General features: G+C 46.4%; 1 protein-coding gene and 1 pseudogene across 1 annotated transcript in view; one reads left to right on the forward strand and one right to left on the reverse strand.

Moving 5' to 3' along the window:
• The window catches only part of TM6SF1 (transmembrane 6 superfamily member 1), a 556,895-nt gene that overhangs the window by 171,844 nt on the left and 364,568 nt on the right, over positions 1–20,483 (reverse strand). The gene's annotated exons all lie outside the window — the stretch shown is intronic.
• Positions 162–10,583, forward strand: LOC147733647 (RNA demethylase ALKBH5 pseudogene; annotated as a pseudogene).

Here is a 20,483-nt window from a genome sequence, read left to right on the forward strand (position 1 = left end):
TACAACCCTTGTGTTGCACCACATGCAATACCAGGTCATTCACTAATACGGTTGCAACCTCTGTGTTCCAGATGATGCTGAGGAAGAGGATGACAGATCTATAGACCAGTGCGGGCTGACGGGGAATCAGAGGGGAGAATCACCTGATCCTCCAGGCAGTTATGTCGGCAGCAAGTACTGCTCAAGAGGAGGAGGAAATTGCTGAGGACATCGACTTTGTGGATGATGAGGACTACATGTCCAACCACTCCGGGGATGACGATTCTGATGTCAATGAGGGCTATCTTGCCAGATTGCCAATATCAGTCATGGCATCACATCCTCCACCACGCAAAGTTTGTCAGCCTCCTCCCAAAAAACAATTCCCTGTCCCCAGCATAGAGCAAACCAGCCACAGCTCCCACGCATACCAACACAGACATTACTCCCTCTTAGCCCTCACGTCCAGGACCAACATGGTGGTTCCCCTACCCACTCTTCCCTATACAGTGTATCCCTGCCATCCTCTCCACCATCTGTGGGAAGTATCTGCCCTGTTGTGGTGCAGGTATCCCCTGGGCACCATTCTCCTGCCCACAGGCTTCCACCTGCCACCCATTCCCCTGCTGTTGGACCTGCTCGTCCCATCCACGGCAGACACCTGCAGAGGGGGCCTGAACCTGACTATGGTGGACAGTGGGAGCAGGACTTCTCCCAACAGCAGACAGATGTGAGGCAGGACATTCGTTTAATAGGGGCTACCCTGTGAGACATCTGAGTCCCTGTAGGACATGGTCCAATTCCCTCAGGTGGTGGACAGGCTGAGCCAAGCTTAGGATAGGATGGATAGAACTTGGCAGGACATGTCCAGGAATATGAGAGACATGATATCCATCCAAAGGGAAGAGAGTGCAAGACACCATGCCTTGGCCATGAAGATGATGGAGGGCAAGCTGAAAGTGATCCAAAGTCTACCTTCACGGTCAACGCAAGGAGGGGAGCCATCATATCTGCATGCAGGACGGCACATCCACACACCTCTACCACCAACTGCACAGCACCACAGCAAAGGTACACATCCACACCGGCACCCCGAACACGCACCCCCACCACCTCCACAACCACCACCACCAACCCCTGTAAAGGCACTCCCACCACCTGTAGAACCACCACCAACACCTGTACAGGCACTGCCACCACCTGCAAAACCACCACCAACCCCTGTACAGGCACTCCCGCCACCTGCACAACCACCACCAACCCCTGTACAGGCACTACCACCACCTGTACAACCACCACCAACCCCTGTATAGGCACTCCCGCCAACCTGCACAACCACCACCAACCCCTGTACAGGCACTGCCACCACCAACTCCTGTACAGTCATTGCCACCACCTGCAAAACCACCACCAACCCCTATACAGGCACTCCCGCCACCTGCACAACCACCACCAACCCCTATACAGGCACTCCCGCCACCTGCACAACCACCACCAACCCCTGTACAGGCACTCTCGCCACCTGCACAACCACCACCAACCCCTGTACAGGCACTGCCACCACATGCACAACCAGCCCTTGTCCAGGCGCAAACCCCAAATGTGCAGACACGATCTGCCCCTGCACATGTAGATCACCCTGTACAGGCACATGGACAACACCCACCTACACGTAGGCGAGAAGCCCAACCTGACCCCTCACAGCGATCATTACCTCCAAAATTGCGAAGTCGCAAGCACGATGGCCAGTGACAGGAACCCCAAGACAAATGGACCACGTGAATATGTGTATAGAAAAAATAAAGAACTACAAAAGTAAGATTCTGTTGTGTATCATGTTCTATATAACAATGTAGATGGCCTAGAGATTTGAGGCGGTATGTGTGTGTGTGAGTCATGGTTACAAGTGTAACCCATGATTGCAATAAGCTATAATGTGCATTGCAAATGACTCACAAAATATGTGTCCATATTCTGAAAACAACAGTGAACGAAATATGAATAAATCAAGTTTATGATGAGAATAAACAGTGTTTAGATCAACAAATTTATTAGGCTGTGCGCAATTAAGTCTGTGTCAACGCCAGTTGACCAGCCACCTGTTTAAGTGTAATACAGAGTATTGGGTATACTCCAGTAATCACGCAGATCAAAAAAACCTAACCAAATTGCTTTTTAAACAAAGAGGAGAATAGGTGTGCTCAGAACACATTCATCATATTCTGAACCAGACATTCAAAATGAAGTCAAACAAATTAAAGTAAGTAGAATTCCTCAAAGATATTTATGTATGAACAGAAGAACAACTGTCCGTTTGGAAGGGAGAAAGGAAAACAAATGATGATCTTAATGCAGATGGAGAAGGGAACTTGGATTGGGGTGGGGCAACAAAAATATAATACGTCAGGGAGCGTCAGGGAAACTAATCTATTTACAAGCTGAAAATAAAATCTTTGTCCTCAACGACGTCTCAGTCAAAAAATCAAGTGTCCTTCTGGTCATTATCTAGTACAACAATGTCCAGATTCTCAGTGCCTGATGCAGGCACACGGCTGGCTGGTGCAGGAACAGTCACCACCTGGGTTTGTGACACACGAGGAGTACGGGGGGAAACGGTGTGGGGTAAAGGACAGGGGCAGACATTGACGGTGGTATGGGAAGGGATTTGGGAGACAACAGACAACATGGCTGTGGCCATGGAGATGACGCTGGTGGTAAGGTTGTCCAGAGATCGGAAAATGTCCTCTCGCATCGTGCGTATCTCCAGACACACTTGTAGCATGATGCGAGCGGACATGTCTGGTTGACCCTCACACATCCAACTCAATTCCCCTGGCACAGCCACAGGAGGAACAACACCTGGAGGGGTCTGGGGGGGGGACAGGAGGGATGTGGTGCCTCAGGTCCGGAGCAGATGTTGTGTTACAGTTGGCGGCTACGAGGAGGGGGACTGGTTGCAGGGGATGCAGCCCGAGCCCTCAATGGCATGGGGGACTCTAGAGGTAGGGAGGGACTGATGACAGGCCCATATTGGGTATTGGCCTGTCCCGTGGGGCACCTCTTCAGGACCCACAGGTAAAGAGTCTGGGGGAGAGTAGCTCTCCACCACATCATGGGCAGAGTTCTTGGGTCCTTCCCCCCCACCTTCAAATTCCACAGCCTCCACCTGGGACGTAGCACCAGAGTAGTGTTCCTTGTCAGTCCGGGTGGGTGAAATCCCCTTGCCTCCTGATGTTGAGGGTCCCTCCTCATCCTCTTCTTTCTCGCTGGTGGAAAGAGGGCAGCATGTCGGTACCACCCCACTGCTCAGGGATTGAAAACAGATCAACCAGAGCACTGGGAAGAGTTCCAAGCCTAAATCTTTCCATATTTTATGTGGCAGTGGATCCATTAGAGATCCTGAGGAAAGACTATGCGGTACTTTGTTGAAATCCTCCTCAGAAGGTATCTCAAAATAACCAAAGGAGCCAAGATTGACCCCACCTACCCACTTCTCTTTCTGATTTAATGATGACCTCCTGACCATATCACTCTGGTCCTCTTTGTTAACCGTACTTCCCACTTTCAGCCAATCAATAATTTTACTAATCTTATCCTCAAAGAAGGTAGCTAAATTATCTCATAGATCTTGTGTAGGATGAATTTCGTGTTTTGTGCAATCTGGATTGACAATTTCATTCACTATTTTGAAAACATCCAGGTTAAAATCAAAACAATCCCCAAGCACAGGGGGTTGAGATTAAAGAGAGCGACTTTAACTCAGCAAATATGCCCCCAGCCGTTATAAAGCAGAGCGCCCCTCTTCATAATCTGTAAATGTAGAATTTTTTTTTTTTAACATACAACACCCATCCCTGCCTTGTGTAGAGTACACATTGAATTAAAAGAAAAACACACACATGGACTCTTGGACCCTGTCTGAGCCCCAGAAAGCTTGGCCCAGCGACATGTTAGAAATATATGACCATTTTGGCCTTTCCAAAGGGTGGGATGTGCCCTTTAAATAAAGCTGCTCTGTGCTGTGTTTGAGATCCTTTGGGGGGGACAGCCACGTCTCTCCTCTCAGCTCAAGCCCAATAAACTCTTTCTGGTGCAGTATTGAGGTAAAAGTCGTCTTATCTGCTGGCACTAGGACGACCTTCTCTGGCCCAGCGAGACCCCATGCGTGACCTCCATATAGCGCCGCTCCTCAGCCCAGCTGTTTGGACCAGGCAGTGCGGACACTGTGGGGGATGGAGGGGCGCTTTGCTGGTGAGGGCGGAACAAGGGGTCAATCCAAGGGAGTCTGTGGGCTGGAGGGTGAAGGCTGCAAACGATGATATAAATATTCTTAGCCGTGACCACTCTTATAGCTTCAACCCAGGTGTGAGGGGGTGGTCCCTCTCTGGTAAAAGGTTTGTATCGCAAAGATGGGCTCACTCTTGGGGGCAAATGGGCCGGGAGGTGAGGTCAGGTGAGACTTGTTCTTGTTGTAACAACTAGAGAGTTTTTGCTGAGGACAGTTACAATAATATGCAGCAGAGGGGCAGATATTATTCTAACTGCCCTGAGGAACAACTTTATAGTTTATCTTAAGACAAAAACCTTCTTGTTCCTTTTATTCACATCGAGGTCTCCAGAAAGTGCAGAAAAGCTAACTTTAAACTTGAAATTAAACCATTCGTTCATGAGGATGTGAAATTCACAGACGTCACAGATGAATCTTGCTGACTAACACCTTTCCACAATTGCCGCATTTCTCCCCTGTCCTATGTTTCCACAGCCTCTGCTCCATCCTTCTTTCAAAAGCCCTTGCTTTTGTTTATTGTCCTGTTTAATCCCTGCTTTGCAGTCAGCTCTTCATTGCCCAACAGCTCTTTGTCGCCCACTTATGTGACACCCTCTCACCACAGCCACAGGGCCACTCTCTTAACCTAACTCCTCTCCACAGCTTTCCACCCGATCTCTTCCAAGCCCTACTGTATCTTCACAGCCTCATCACTCCATGGCAACAGGATCTCTTTCTAGGCACTTTATTTCCACAGCTGCAGCAACTCTCCACAGCCACATGGCCTCTTCCTAGCTCTGCCTTTTCGCTGCAGCATCTCTCTGCAGGCCCAGCATCACCCCACAGCCACAGGACTCTTCCTAGCCCCATCCTTCTCACCACATCATCTCTTCAAAGCCCCAGCATTACTCTCCAGCATCAGGACCTATTCCTAGCCCCACCTTCTTGCCACAACATCTCTCTAAAGCCCCAGCATCACCCTACTGCCACATCAACTCTTCCTAGTCCCACCTTCTCGCCCCAGCATCTCTTTAAAGTCCCAGCATCACTCCACAGGACCTCTTTCTAGCCTGACTTCTTGCGACAGCATCTCTCTGAAGCCCCAGCATCACCCCACAGCCACATCACCTCTTCTTAGCCCAACTTCCCACAACAGCATCTCTCTAGAGCCCTGGCATTACTCCGCAAATCATTTGTTAATACTATAGCACACATTTTTCCTAATCTCTGTTATTTTGATTTTCGGAGAGGAGGAGCGCTGAGGCATGGGCAATGACTGTGAAACACACATGAGGATGAATAACGAAGACCTCTTCGAAGAGTGGGTAAAAGAGGGATCCGTTTCCCAACCAACCACAGCTCTCGCATCTGGGGGACAAATGTCAATCCTGAACCCAGTTTAGCTGGTCAGAATTACGCCGATTAACCCCAGCCACCCAGTTGGTTGAGGAGGCGCATTGATGGGCCATTCACACCTCTTCAGCACCTGGGAAATGGGCGTCCAGGTGCGCCTGGCTCCTTGAGGCTGTCTGACGGCTCCTGGCCACTGACACTCCTAGAAGGGGCTGGCAGGGGCAGCGGTCTAACCCCCGCAAGTGAGTGCACAACCAGAGCCGTTTACAGCTAGCACCTTCACAGGGGCCCACTCGGTACAATTAAAGAGCTCCGGGTGCTGCAGCGCCATTTAACTTCATTTGATGATGCTGTGTCCCAAAGGTATATGGGCAGATTATGTTAGTAAACCTATATTCTTCGACGTTGTTATAGAGACACCTCCTGTCTTTATCGCGTGCTCTTTTTTACCCCTTTGACGTCCCTGGGAACCTGCTGCACTCAACATCCCCAAAGAAAGAATGGAATATCCCTCAGCCCGAAGAGGGTAGCTAGCATTGGAGCAGCAGGTGCAATGGCACCGAAGCCCAATGAACCCTGGCAATGCTTTAGTTTACTGCCCCAACAGCAGTCAAAGGGAGGATTGTCCTTGCTTACCCCAGGATCCCTGGGCAGACATCCCTGCTACCCTAATTATCGCCCCTCCCTCTGTACACTTTATGTATAGCTCTGACAACCTCCATCTAGTGTACCCAGAGTTTGAAGTAAAGGCATGGAGTGAGTGGGTTAGTGGTGAGGGAGATACATTCTAGGGAATGGTGACAACCTTGGGCCGTAGTTTTATAGGTCAAGCCTGAGCCAGCGCACAAACGCTGCTCTGGTGAGCTGTTGTAGGTAGAGTATGGAGGAGAAAGTCCCACCCATATTTTTCATTGGCGTGTGTCTTTGTCATTCATAAATGCTTGTGTTTGATTCCTTAATAGGCTTGTTAGTCCCTCCTTAGTACGGCCATGTCATCATTTGTATCCTACCATGGATATTGGCCCTTTTACTTGGTTGTTACACGTATGTGTACTTATTTTCTTTATTGAGCTTCTCCTACATTAGGCACGACGACCGCCGTGGTTTGTTTACATTCAGCGCGCCATGCCCGCTTTCACTTTTGAAGCAGCCGGGACAATAGCGGCCGCAATGCCATAGGTCTTGCATAGGTTTTTCTATCAGAAATCTCTCGGCTTTGGCCGGTTCCAGTCCATCATCTACGTCGATTACACGCCACGGCACAAGCAAGGTCATAAAGGCTTTGGGAGTGTGCCCTTTAATGAAGAAATAGATTTGTCGTCCTTAAAACGACAGTTAATGACCTGTAAATTAAAATCACGTTTGTATGGCATCCAGGTATGCTGCCTCAACGTCACAGGGGTCCTCATAATCGCCACTTGTCACTCTGGCCAGATCATGACCACATCTCCCATCGGCCTATATGGTAGCCCCAGCTCCCTCTTTGGCTTGTTTTTACCCCCCCCCCCCCACACATCCTTCTTCTACCTCTATCCTCTAGACTATGTATCAATTCAAAACTGTTTCTCCCAAATGTTGAGACCTAGGCAGCTAATGAGGAGATGGGCCCTGGTTTCCCCCTCGGCTGTCACCTACCTAGCTGGATATTGGACACAGTTCTTCCTCGTCTCCCTGCTATGGCTCCCTCTTCTCCTCCTTTCCTGACAAATTCTCTCAACCTTGTTGTTTGGTTACTGTACCTTACTACGCTCTTGTAATTGATGTAATCTGTAACGCAATGTCCCTCTGTTATAGCGCTCTGATATCTCCGGAACTAGCTAGCACTATATAATCCTTTTGATGTACCTTTTAATGCAACAACCCTCTGGATAAGCGCTCTGATACCTCCGGGTCTAGACAGCGCTATATAACCTTCACAATTCAATAAACTAAAACTGGTTTTCCTGAACGCTGAGACCTGAGCAACATGGCTGATGGCCGGTGGAGCTGCTAGACAGCTAATGAGGAGATTGGCCCTGGTTTCCCCCTTGACCGTCACCTACCCAGCCGGACATTGGGCACAGTTCCTCGTCTCCCCGCTATTACTCCTTCCCCCCCTCCTCCTACGAATTCTTGAAACTTTGTTTTTTGTGTACTGTACCCTACTATGATCTTGTTTCAGATATAACTTTATTGAAACATTCCTAATGTAAAGCGCTCTGATACCCTCTTGGGTCAAGTTTGCGCTACATAAAACTTTATAATGAAATAAATATACAATCGTTGTTTGATGGAAGGTCAAATGAACCAATAGTTAGAGTAAGCTCTCCTTTCTTCGCGACAGCTCGATGTCGCAGCCAATGGGACTGTGAAGAAGAGAGACTGGGGCTTGCAATCAGAAATTTAGGTTGAGGTGGAGACCGGGATTTGCAGACAGTGCTACAGCCATGCACCCTACAATAACCATTTTTTCATTGTTTTGGTAGATAGGGGACTCTGTAACTAACTCTGCCCCGGAAGCCCCTGCTCTTCCTGTCAGGCAAAGGCGGCCCTCATAATGGACTCTTCAGCTCGGTCTTGATATGCCCTTGTGCCGATCGGCATAGCTAAGCAATGCTCGTGGGCGGCTCCCACTGCTGCAGTCGCCTTTGGGTGATGCGAGCCCCGCAGCATAGCCGCCAGTGGATACACGGACCTTCGGGAGAAGTTGTAGTACATGATGCCTTACCATAAAGGCCAGGAGCCGGGCTCCAACAGGAAGCTTTCAGACGGCGAGTACAGCGACCATGAGGAGCCGCCACTGCCACCTCTCCACTACTGGGATGAGGAGGCGTGCTAGGAGAAGTACGGGATCCTAGCACACCTCCTCCTATACAGCTGCATTGACGAGGTGGTGCCTGCCACCGAGAAGGGTCTGTACAAGGAGCACACCATGGACCAGGCTCCGCTGCTCGACAAGTACTTTTTCGGGGAGGGCTACACTTATGGGGAGCAGCTGCAGAAGCGCAGGCCAGGCCAGGAGCAGCTACACTTCAAGGGTGAGATGGATGAGATCACAACCTGGGTGCACGCGCTGGTCATCCGCAAACTGGAACAGCACTGGGTCATCCCAGAGGGCTTAGTTATCAGCGCCGTTATCAACGATTACCAGCCCGGAGGTAGCATCATCTAGCACATGGACCCCATGCACATCTTAGAACGGCTCATCGTTTCCGTGTCCTTCTTTAGTGACTCGTCACTGTGCTTCGGCTGCAAGGTCCAGTTCAAGCTGATCCTGGTGTCTGACCAGGTGGTGTTTTTGCATGTGCGGATGGGTATCGTCACCATCCTCAGGTAAGTAAAGTTGAGGTTACTGTCATGCTGTGGGAGTGAAGATGCCTCCTCCATGTATGGCGAAAGTGATGGGTAATGTCATTTTAAGTGCCAAAAGCCGAAAACATTTGTGAACCTCACTACACAGCAACTCATGTCATAATATAATCTTTCTTTAATATCGAGCCCCCTTAAATTCGGGACCTGGAACACTGCTTAAGCAAGGCGCAAAATGTATTTATCAGTCTTTTTGGCAGATGGATAGATAGGAGGATCACAGTCCTTGAGGTAAGATGGTATAAAGGCCCAATGTCCTCTGGTAACATATGTTCACTATCTACAGGGGAGGAAGCCTAATTCACCACTTTTTTTGAGAGGAGGGTGGGGCAGGACTCACCCTCTGAAGGTCGGATCACCATGCGGTTAATTGCCTCAAGTAAAGTGGCTGAGAGTTACCTGACTTACTAAGCTTGGAATGGCATGTTCATAGATATAGGAAGGTGGGAAAGTATGACAAAGTACATGGCGAATGTACTGTGGGGTTCACATCCACTATAGAGTTACTCCCAGTTGCTTGGTTGTCATTTCCTGGTGATAATTATATCACTACTATTTACATATAAAATAGCATGTCATTGTTCAATCACAGCTGACTATCTAGAGTTGTTTGGAGTGACAAGGTGTTTCGTTCGTACTTGCAATGATATTACGCAATGCCACACTGCACACTCAAATCACGGAGAGGGCAGGAAATAGCCCCCCGCTTTTTCTTCCTGAGGTGCGACAGTGTAATCCCAGAGCGAAAGGTATTGGAGCACTTTGCTAGTGTTTATAGCTTGGATCATATGTAACTATCACTACACACTTTGTGTCTGTGTAATTTACAACACTTACTCATCTTCTTCACTACACTATTTATCACTACTTTGAAAACGTCACATGCTGGTCTCTTCCTCTGCTATTTACAATATAACAAGCCGTCGAGAAGGCCCTTTATTGCAATCCAATATGTCTCGCATTTGCGAGAGTTTAAGCTATTAGTATTGTAAATGCAATGCCTTTTATTTATGTTTTAAAACAAATAAAAGGCATTTTCATTTATAATGCCAATCGCTCAAACTTGCGTGAAGGCAAGACCTATTGCATTGCAAATGCTTGTTCTCTGTAGTGCATGCTCAGCTTCATACTGCTTATCCTGTTAACCAAATTTACGTGCCTGCTATGCACCATTGTTTTGTATCACTCGCCCAATTTTCTCACCAGCGCATGCATAATTTGCTGCTATGGTGAAATAGTGTCCCAAAGTATTATAGCAAAATTTGAAGCTTTGGAAGATTACATTACTTCTCTTCCTAATTGCAGGCAAACCCCTTAGCTGTTTAATTAATACATTTTGAAAAGTGTGTTGGGAAATGCACTGTTCAGTTTGAATATTTCCAAATCTGCCTAATACATGACTTAATTACATGCCAAAAGTGCCCTCAAATTGTTGCAGCAGATTTCATTATTTTATATTTTCCCTGTCCTTTGAATCTTCAGCGGCTTTCAGGATTCCAGACAATGGAATGACGTTTAAGGCACTTTGTGTGACACACCATTGTATCCACAGGTGCGGCTCTGTGTTTATTGTTACTAAATTTTTCAAATATGCTCTTTTAGGTGGCTTTGCCAGTCTGACAGCGGGATACCATAGTTCCATCCGTTCTGCAAGTTCCAGCAGGTGGACATGTCCTTTTTGTCTTGAAAATACCATGGCAGTTTTTTGAAAGATCCAAACTAATTAATTACTTTAGCTTTCTTACTCGAATATCTGTAAACAAGACCCATCAATACTGGGGCCCATTAACGAACAAATTTCTTGAACACAAGCTCCTTGGAAAGTTAGAGCCATTTCTGGACTTCATCCAGACCCCCCGAGATAGAACTCTGTTCTTGAAATTAAGATATGGTATCCTTCCCCTCAAAAAATGTATGGAAGGGTGGAAGGATAGGAGGGAACATGATCTAAAATGCCCAGGTTGCCCATGTCCGGAAGAATCTCTTGGCCACTTTTTGTTTGCATGTAAAGCATACAAGCAGGCTAGAGTTAAATGGTTGAAGCTAGTTTGTAGAGAGCTAGGAGTCAGGGACCATAGATCAGCTCTCCGCATTATTTTAACCAACACCACCTCTATGTTCATTGTCTGTGGGGTCGCTAAATTTTTGGCTAGCGCCTGGATTACCCGGTCAAAGCTGTTGTCCCATCCTTGCACAGATCCCCTCCAAGTATGAATTTGAATTATGATATTTCCCCATCAGCTTTTAAATTGTTTGTAATGATGTCATGTTTTTAGGTGCAACTGTAATACTCGATAAACTTTTTTATGTATTTTCTGTATTTTCTATGTCTGTACTTTTATGATACATGTATCGAATAAAGTATTACAACACGTAAACAAGACTGATACTCAATTACCTCCAATTACTTACTCTGTTGTTGAGTCCCTTTTAGCCTTTTTAGGCCTAAAGACCATTTTAGCTGTTTTCCTAGCCTCCCGTAATCACAAAAGTAATGAATAAAAGAAATATGTACACACACAGGTTCTTTGGGGTCAGCAATCTTCAACTACTGGACTGTCATTCACAAAGTGCATCCACCGCCACAGTATGAGAGCCCGCTACAGCTATTGGCTCTCTTTCTCTGTGAGTGGTATTCATACTAATCACATGTGCACATCACCCTAACAAGAAGTGCACTGAAGTGCTAGGTCAATTCTTTACTTTGCCAGTGCTTTTTTCTTTTTGTTCCTTATCCTTGTTTACACATTTTCAGCAATCCTTTTGTATTCAAACTGTGTCTACAAGTACAGTTGTTCAAAACTAATCATACCCTTTCTTTGCCGCAAAAAGAATCACATGAAACTAGAGTGTCCAAAGCCAAACAATCCCTCTCAATCTGATTTCAGGCGGCCAGAAAACACAGAACCCTTCCGCCCACAGGAATCAACGCCTCCCTGCAATAGTTGTCAGGACTTCCGCTTGAAGGAATTATGCTGATCCTTGGTGCCTATGATGGTCCGAAAAAAAACCTTGAAGTTCTTCCGGGAGGAACGAAATGAAGAAGGCGGGTCCCAAAAGCGAAGAGAATAAGAAGATTCCTTTCCTTACAGTAGAGCATGCTTAGGATCCTTGAAAGCTTTGGTAATCATGCTGTCCAATTGATCCCTAAACAGCAATTTTCCCTCAAACAGAATTTTCAGGAGAGAAGACTTCTCAGAAAAGTCCGCCTTCCAACCGCACATCCACAAATTCCTCCGAGCTAACACCATGGAACCAGTAGCCATGTCAGAAGACTTCAGGACATTCGAAGACACGTTCACCAGCAACTTGGCCTGTTGCTCCATGTGAACCAGCAACTCAGAACAATCCATCTCCTCCTGAATTGCCGTGGCCAACTTCTCAAAGTCTGAAACAAGAGACTGAGCCGCATATGCAGAATAAATACGGCCTTCAAAGTCAGATTCTTCATGTGGAATGCCTTCTTAAGCGCCCCCTCAATCTGTTTGTCCATAGCATCAGAAGGAGAACAATCCTCAGGATTAATCGAAGTACAACCAATCAGAGTGGCTTGAATGGCGCCGCTTTAACAGAGTGTGGAATAGAGTTCTCTCCCTCCTCCAGAGAATACAGCTTTTGTAGAAATTGCTAAACCAAAGAGAGTTCCAGGTCACGCCATTCACCAGTGATCAACTCCTTGATTCGGCCATGAAATGGCATAGCAAAAACGGGAGGCTTAACATACTGAGGGAACATGATTTCCACTGCCTCAGAGGATGAGAAAGGTGTAAACCCCGAATTCTAGCAGACATGCTGCAGAATGTCTAGGATCTCCTCCCTATGCACAAACTTCCCAGCAGAGGTAGAAGGGCAGTCAGAAGCTGAGGAGTCCCCAGAGGGAGAGTCCACTGGACCCCCAGCTGAACGAGAGTCCCTGCACCTGGACTGAGCTCTAAAATTCAGACCTCGGGCCGCAGCAGCTTCAATCATCGCCTGAACTTTAGAGGGAGAGGACTCCTGGATCTCCTGCAACAAACAGGAATCTACTCATCCTCCTCAGAAGAGGACAATACATGTTTACCTTTGGATGCACGCTTCCCCACCATCATAATAATCAAGAAAACAGAGAGCCCCCTTTATATAGGCAGAAACCCCCTTAAGGGACCAATCAGTAAAAGAGACACAAGACGAAATATCTCCCAGTACCAATAAGGAAGGTGGAAAATAAACCAACCAATTCCCCAAGTACACAAGTGCATGGTAAAAAGAGTATAAAACTGCCTCACATGAGGCCCTTACTGGTATTTTAGCGAGGAACTGACAGCAGATGAGCCGCCCTCTACCCATTTGCTGCAGCCTCACAGACTCGCCACCAACTCAGAAGCACAGCCATAGCCACTGTGACCCGCTAACTTCTTTATCCGGACTCACAAGTAGACGTGCTGGCAAGGGAGCCCACTGCGACTCCTAGGCACAGCACCGTATGGCCAGCATGCAGATAGTGTCAGCCCTGCTGTGTGTGACCAGCATACCGAATCCAAAATCCGATAAGAAACAGAAAAACATCTGCAGCCCGCACACGGCTAGCACATGGTACACGCGTCTAATAATCAGGTAAGACAGTGAAAAAAACAGGGGGATGGGGGGGCAGAGGGATTTTTATTGGTGATCGAGAATTATGTGGTAAAGGTGTCTGGTGAGGCAGGAATGCCTCATGTATGTAATGAAGAGAAGTGAGGGAGGGATGATGAGGTAATCAAAAACTTCAGACCAATCCCCCTACTCCCCCACTTGGCGAAAGTCACCAAAAAAGCGGTCAACAGCCAATTAGCCCCCTTCATCGACGAGAAAAACATCCTCGACCCTTCCCAATCAGGCATCAGGAAGAACCACAGCACAATGACCGCCCTCATCGCCGCAACAGATGACATCCGCTCTCTCCTCAACAGAGTAGAGATGGTGGCCCTCATTCTCCTGTACCTCTCCGCGGCCTTCGACACAGTCTCACACCGCACCCTAGTCAGCAGACTCCACAATGCAGGAATCTGGAACAAAGCCCTCGGCTGGATCGACTCATTCCTCTCCGGAAGAACGCAGAGGGTCAGAATCCCTGCCTTCATCTCAGAGCCCATGCCAACTACCTGCAGATTTTCCCAAGGTACCTCCATTAGCCCCACTCTGTTCAAGGTCTACATGGCCCCTCTCCCATCATCATTTAGAACACACGGGCACAACATTGTATCCTATGCAGACGACACACAACTCATCCTCCCACTATCCAACAAATCCAAGATTGTGAAACACAACTTTCAAAAAGGAAGGGAAGAAGTTGCCAGATGGATGAAGAACAGCTGCCTACTACTGAACACAGACAAATCCGAAGTACTCATCATTGGCCCACATCCTGACACCTGGAACGACACCTGGTGGCCCCCCACTCTTGGGAACCAACCGACCACGTATGCAACCTAGGTATCATCCTGGACTCCAAACTCAAATTGGACCACCAGATCAACGCTGTTACCGCTTCCTGCTTTCATACCCTCAATCTCCTACGCAAAACCTTCAACTGGATCCCCCTCGAAAACAGGAAAACCGTCACCCATGCCCTCATCAGCCACAGACTGGACAATGGCAACGCACTCTACGCTGGAATCAACAAAAACCTCAACTGCAAACTCCAGAAAATCCAAAATGCCACCACCTGCCTAGTTCTTAACGTACCGCGCCACTGCCACATCTCCCAACACCTGCAGGCACTACACTGGCTCCCCATCGAGAAGAGAATTACCTTCAAGCTCCTTACCCACACCCACAAGGCCCTCCTCAAGATCGGCCCCTCCTACATGAACCACCGCCTTTCTTTCCACGCAACCCAAAAATCCCTCCGCTCAGCCCAGCTCTCCCTCACCACGATACCATGCATCAAGAAGGCCAGAACAGGAAGCCACTCCTTCTCCTTAATCACGACCAAAGCATGAAACACCCTCTCTCTCCATCTCTGCGAGACTCTAACTCTCTCCAAGTTCCTTAAGGACCTCAAGACCTGGCTCTTCGACTAATCACCATGAACATCCGGCACCACAAAGGCTTGGAGCCGCTTGCTCCCCCCAGCACCTTGACACCCCTCCGGGTGCGTAGCTGCGCTTCACAACCCATGATTGATTGATTGATTTATTTGTCTGTTATTTCCATTAAAAGTAAAATGGCCACAGCTCCACACACGGCCAGCGCGTGGTACACATGTCTAACAATTAGGTGAGATGGATGGATGGACACCTCTCTCAGTTTCTAGACCGAAACGAAGTTTCGGTTTGTTGCGTGGACTTCAACCTATTTTGGGTTTCTTTGATGCCCCAACCAGACTGACCATCATTCAGACCTTGATTACATATAGGGTTAATTACGCAAACTCTCTGTATCTGGGGGCTAATAAGGCAGAATTACACAAGCTACAGCGAGTACAGAAAGTCGCAGCAAGAGCTCTCCTGCATCTGCGCAGAATCTGTTGCCTTCATTGGCTGCCTGTGGCTCAACGGATTGAGTTCAAGGCATTGCCTTTAAAATCTTGAAGTTCGCCTCCCCTAACATTTTCACTGATCTGCTCTTTTTCTATGTCCCCTCTTGTCAGCTTCGCTCCATGATCCAACATTTGCTGGTGGTTCCTTGGGTTAGGAGGACCCGGGCCGGAGGCCGTTGCTTCTGGTACCGAGCGGCTATTCTTTGGAACCACTGCCACTCCATATCCGAGGCCTTAGCAATTTGCTCAAATTCAGGGAATCTATTAAAACTTTTCTCTATCCCACTGTGTAGGTTGTTCTGGTTCCCGCTATCCTTGTGGTTGCCTATTAGCTGTTAGCGCCGGGACGCCTCTTGGCTGGGGCAGCTGTCGTGCTCTACAAATCTTGTAAATAGAAATAGAAATAGAAGACAGTGAAAAAAACAGGAGGATGGAAGGGGAGGGGGATTTTAATCGGTGATCAAGAATCACGTGGTAAGGGTGTCTGGTGAGGCAGGATTGCCTCAGGTATGTAATGAAGGGAAGAAAGGGAGGGACAATGAGGTAATCCTATTTTTCTGTTACTTCCATTAAAAGTAAAACGGTTTTCTATACCTATTCTAAGAATATCTGCCTGCCAGAAAACACCTGTCTTTTAAAATTATATACAATAGTCCATTTTTTTACTGAAATATTATGGTTGACATGTTGTTCTTTTACCTTATTTTTAATTTTTTGTGGCATATGTTTTTTTGTTTTTTTTAAACCTACCCAACACAGCAGTTTGGAAAGTACAGCCCTTTAGGCTTTGACAGTGCTTGTTTATTTTCATCTTCGGCTTGAAGGCTGACTGGATGATTGCATTTATACTGCGTATAATACTGTTACAGGTCTCTTGGTACCGAATATCCCATAGTAGTTGGGTGCAGGATGAAATAAATGAAAAAAACTCTGGAAATTGCGATCTTACTTGTTCATGCGGTGTACATGTTATAGTATACATTGTTTGTGGACAGCTGCTTTTTGTTTCCAGTCCCGTCCAGGAAAATTATAACCCCTTATGCTAAATCGGTAGAATGTTAACTAAATGCTCATCAAGAGCTCGCCCAAAGCTTATTTAAACTAATAAAAAGACCCACTATCAAAAGTCCCAATATGTTGGAAGTACACTTGCTGCACTTAGTAGAAAGAGAGGTGTTGGAGGGGGGAGCAGCCATTTAAGTCACCTTTCAGACAAAACAAATTAATCTGATTCCCTACTACCAAGAAATAATAGAAAAGCAACTTGCTTAAATATTTGAACTAAACAGTATTTCCAAGAGCCAACAAAGACATTTGGAAATCGCTGTATATCCAAGGCTCAATCTTTCATAAACACCTCTCCTGAATGGTACCGAAAATAATGGGGTAACGCATTCTTCTATTCAAATGAGAAATGTCAAGTAGATAAGGATACTCAGACCCAATGTTTCTAAGTGAATCAATAGTTCATTACAACACACATAGCTTTAGGCGTCCATGAATAATTAGTAAAAGTCTATTTTGTATATGCACTACTACTACAGCCCACCTCAACTTAGGGCATACTGGGGTGATGATAGTGACACTCTCATTATTAACACCATAGTATCGTTTTACAAATCTTCTACTTTTATGCTCAGAGCTGAGGTGGAATTGATGACTAAGTCCTCAGATCAATTTCCCTTGGCTCACTTCATTTTAATGCACGGTCTCCACCAACTAGGCAGCAGTCCAAACTCCCCAAACTGCAGTCTGTCTCCACCATGTCTCCACCATGCAGCCTTTGATTTCCTTCCATATTACTCCCGAGAGGAAAACTTTGTAGCGCCTTGGAACTCCTTCAGCACACACATAATCATGGATTTCCTCTGGGTGAGCTTGGCCCTTACTTTCTTGAGTGACCACTGTCCGCTCCTCCGGTCTCCTTGTGGGGCTGTGGATATTGGTGAAACAAAGTCCCTCTTCCCCTTGAGGACCTGATTTTACTTTCTTGGAACCCACTATTGCAGAAGCATTAGAACTTTGGAGAATTGCCGCTAACACCAGGACGAATGAGAGTGGCAGGCCAATGGTGAATGCTTTTTCCAACCCCAATCCAAGCGAGCAATGTCCTTACCACTTCTCCATGCCACTGTTGCATCTGCTATGGGAAGCCTACCCCAAAAATCATGTTTGTTCCTCTGGTGTTATCAGTCATTGCCTGGGTTCTCGGTACTGTCCTCTGCAATATTGCTACCATTCAAACTAGTAGCCCTGGGACTACAGGATGCATTTGGTGTGAACTGCCAGGTTGTAAGCCAAGGTGAGGGTGAGCTAGGTGTCAAATAAGTAATTTGGCAGGATGTTGAAAGATGAAAATCTCTTTAGGGAGGCACGGCACTCTCACTCCGCACTCATGGCAACAGAACACAAATCCAAGAATGAAGTTGAGTTAGAGCTCCTTAAGAACACAGCCAATCGTGCAGCCAAGCACTCAACTCTTTCAGTACATTTCTTCTAATGCAGATGCTTTATGAAATACCACGGAATGAGTACTAAAAACAGCTTTATCTCTGTTATTTCCTCATGAGTTGATATAAGGTATGTCAGCAGTCGAAAAGCCAGTACTGAAGTTAACTATGCATCAGATACAAGGTTAATATTACATGTTATTGAAGGCATGGTCTATTACTATATGATTCATAAATGTCTTCTGTTGAGGGCCTTGCATTCTGCAATGCTGACTCGTGGTGAGATTGTATTTGTTAAAGTCTCTGCTGAATAGCCCTAGTATAGGGGGTAACCATTAAAGTACTTTTCTTTCAATGTTTGCAAATTATTGCAATCTTACAATGGATTAATTATCTCTGAAATCACCACGTTTTATGCGAGTGTTATCACATAAATATACAAACACATCTCACATTTGCTGGCTTTTCGCACACAGTATCAACAAGTATGTTTTACCACAGAAGAACAAGCATTAGTAATGCATCGGTTTCACCTTTGTGATGCATAAAAAGATGCTGTTATCAATCATCGTTCGGGAGAAGGAAAGAGGTCCCTGACAAAAAGACAGGAGTGGGGAGGATAGGATAGGAAATGGCATAGCGGCCAGGACTGTTGACTCAACAGCAGGGGATCCAGGTTTGAATCTCAATGGAGCAACATCTTGTGATTCTATGCAAATCACTTAATCTCTAGGGTGATACATTGTTTTATAAATATACTACAAGAGTAAAGAGCAAAAAGAGAAAAAACTTTATGGGAAAATAGTTCCATTAAAGCGGATGTTAACAGTGTTTTGGCTACAGGAAACTGAAAAGCAGGAAAATATGTTAAGCCAATAGAAATGGAGGAAAAGTAAGTAGCACACACAGGAACAAATGAGAAGCCAGGAAAGAGAGGCGGCTTGATGTAAGTACCTTTTAAGTTTACATTAAAAACAATAGATTTCTCAAGCACAGCGCAAGTGCTGTGAAGGCGAAACCTAAAAAGGAGTATGCTTATTGGAAAATGGCCCTTCTTAAAGGGTCACCCCAAACCTTTTGCCTTTTCCTCCAATTTTCTGACCTCGTTTTTGTTGGCTTTAGGACTGATGACCAGTGCTGAAGTGCATGTGCTCTGCTTTCTCCTCTAAGCATGGTATAATTGGTTTAAACCTGTTTGGCATATTTGATTTACTTGTAAGTCCCTTGTAAAGTGGTATACCATATACCCATGGCCTGTAAATTAAATGCTACAAGTGGGCCTGCAGCACTGATAGTGCCACCCACTGAAGTAGCCTTTCAAACCTGTTTGAGGCCTGTCACTGCAGGGCTTGTGCATGCATTTTACTGCCACTTTGACTTGGTATTCAAAACTACTTGCCAAGCCTAAAACTCTCCTTTTATCACATATAAGTTAATCCTATGGTAGGCCCTAGGTAGCCCTAAAGGCAGGGTGCTGTGTACATGAAAGGTCGAATAGGCCCTCAGAGATGGAACACGGGGTCTGACCAACCGGATCTTGGGGGATCAAAATGATCAGATCAGTGCCCTCACACACCCGGTAGGATGTCATGCTTCATCATTGGGCACTGCACATCGAGTCAGGGCTGTAATGCCTGATGGGCCCCTGAAACGGGGCTCTTTAGCGGAGATCTTCTGATCGCAAAGCTGTATGAAGAGTGCAAGTGAGGGAGGACATAGGTTAGTGATAAGGTGATTTAAAAGTCCAAGAGAATCAAGAAAACTTTAATGAAGTAGTGATCCCTTGACACACTAAAAACAGAGAAGCTATCTAAGGTGATCGTGTACCCTGATAGCTATGATGCGTGTTGAGTAAGGTCGACATGTTTCATGCCTAGTATGCCAGAAGGGACCAGACTGATATATACCCTATAAAATAAGAATGTGCAGGCCCAAAAAAGTGAATGTAGAGTACCCACATAAAGCAGTTCTGCCGACCGGTAGGTAAGGAATGAGGAGGTTGTTATGCCTTATAAAGGAGGTAAAGTTTCATGTTCAATGTGGGTCCGGTGTGGCTAAGTGCTAATTAATGAAACCCAATGCTCTGCTTCATCCAAGGTACTTTCTCAGTGGGCACTGGGTGGGTCCTGTAGCCGGCCTGCCCTCCATCGCGGTGGGCCTGTACTTAGGATTTGCACAAGTCCCAACCTCAAGTAACCTTTTGACTGCTAGTGACTTCTAAGCACTGTTTTAAAATTTAATCTGATTGGATTTTTGTTGTTTTGGCCTTGTGTTACTCAGATACATATTATCTATTTTTCTAGACCTGTATGGAGTATTCTTGTGGTGTATTCATAGTATTACTGTGTGTTTGTGGGTGTTGCACACATACTTTACACATTGACTCTTTAGATAAGCCTAAATGCTCAGTGCAAAGCTTTTGAGAGGGTATGCACAGGTTATTTTTTAGTGTGTATCTGGCTTACCCTGACTTCAGTGGTGGCTCCTGCCTGGCCTGAGTGCATACCTCAGCCAACCAAGAAACCTGATTTCTAACAGCACTCCTGTATTACATTTTAAGAGAATACTTCTTGATCTAAGAACAGAA

The sequence above is a fragment of the Lissotriton vulgaris genome, chromosome 2_1 (assembly GCF_964263255.1).
Source record: "Lissotriton vulgaris chromosome 2_1, aLisVul1.2, whole genome shotgun sequence".
NCBI classification, from domain to species: domain Eukaryota; kingdom Metazoa; phylum Chordata; class Amphibia; order Caudata; family Salamandridae; genus Lissotriton; species Lissotriton vulgaris.